Genomic DNA, 1,733 nt, shown 5'->3' with positions numbered 1-1,733 from the left:
CACACACACACACACACAACACAATACTGCAAGCTGACTACACACAAATGCACACCTCTGTGTAGAACATGGCTTTCACACTGTTGGGTTAGAAGTTCAAATTTGAACTGGGGCCACCCGTGTTAATATGTATAAACTCCTGGTCCTGCCAGGCAGTCGAAACCCATTAAAGGCAGATGTGGATGGAAGGAAGGTGAACTTTTCCAGCCCTGAGAAATATGACTCATGATTATGCTAAACAGGATGTGGTGTTTCCCTGTGTTTTGTATTGCACTGCTATTAAATTACATGACCACCTTAACACTCAACAGACTCGAGTATAAGTTATATTAGCACATATAGTTATCCAGTTATGCCACTGGACAAACACTGCTCACTTGTTCTTGTAATGAAAAGAAAGGTTAACTGTGGACCTTGGACTTTGATTCACAAATAGCACACAACAAGAAGCTTACAATAGCAAACAGAATGGAGCTTACAAAGAGACAATTGGATGTAATGCCATGATAATCTAATCAGAGTAAAGGTTATGGGAAAGTTGACTTGGAGTGTTTACTTCCAAGGTCAAATAAATTAGCAATAGCTACTAGTTGTATAGGTGGATCCTTGGATCCTAGATTAAATCCACTGTAATGTGATATCTGGTATGAACTAATTAAAATGTTTTTTATAACCTTGGTGGATATTGTATCTTAATAAAAGAGAGTAAACATGATATTCGACTCCAAGCTTAATCCATTTAATACCTAAATAAAGAAATATTTAGCGCCTTCAGAACTTGAAATGAAACAGGATACATTTTAGGCAGTAGTGGAGCGCTAAATGTGTCTGATTGTACAGGCAGTATTAATTACACTGTAGAGTGTGAAAGCTGATAAAAAAAAACAGAAAATTAGGAAAAAGAATGCTGTGATAAGTTTGCATGTTATCACCATTATCAGAATATGGAGGGCAGGTTTGTTTGGTAATCAATAATGTTGTTGGCTCCAAGGACAAGAATGACAAGAAGGTCAAGGCAGTGAGTCATTCAGGGCGGAGAGACAATTTTAAACTATTTTCATTTCTTGTTTTGAGTCTACTTGATAGCTGAAGTATCTCAAGACATACACTTGGGTTTATAGGGCAAGGTTCAGGTGTCAGACATTCAATTGCTCCAGGAATACTTTTGTGTAGCCTTTAAGAGGAAAAATAAAGTTTGTGAGAATGTCAAGTTTATAAAACACATTTGAATTTAAAAGAAGTGTGAATAGTACATTCAAATTATACTTTCACTGTTTTCCCAATCCTGTAGTCTAATTCATGAAATTGAATTAAACTACATGAATTCTAAGGGCACTGATGACAGACTCTTGGAGGTAGGCGAGACACATGACAACATATGAACTTTATCATGGCTGTAACAAGATAATCTGGCCTCATATCATACATCACTCCCATTCCGAGACACTTTATCAGTTTAAGCCAGAGTCTGAAAACACTACAGCTGTTTCTTTGACCTAGGACAGGCGATCTCCCGGCAGGTTAGGATGCTGAGGTGGTTCATGTTACTAACAATTGGCATGTGCGAGTTTATGTGAAGAATCACCAGGAACACCGTTGACGCACCGAAACAGCTGAGAACACTACGGATGAACGGCAGCCTAGCAAATGGATGTGACAGATAGATGGATATATGGCTGTATAGATAGCCGGACAGGTGATAGATAGATAGATAGATGAATAGATAGATAGAT

Source organism: Etheostoma spectabile, chromosome 16 (assembly GCF_008692095.1).
Source record: "Etheostoma spectabile isolate EspeVRDwgs_2016 chromosome 16, UIUC_Espe_1.0, whole genome shotgun sequence".
NCBI classification, from domain to species: Eukaryota; Metazoa; Chordata; class Actinopteri; order Perciformes; family Percidae; genus Etheostoma; species Etheostoma spectabile.
This window is presented reverse-complemented; position numbering follows the sequence as displayed.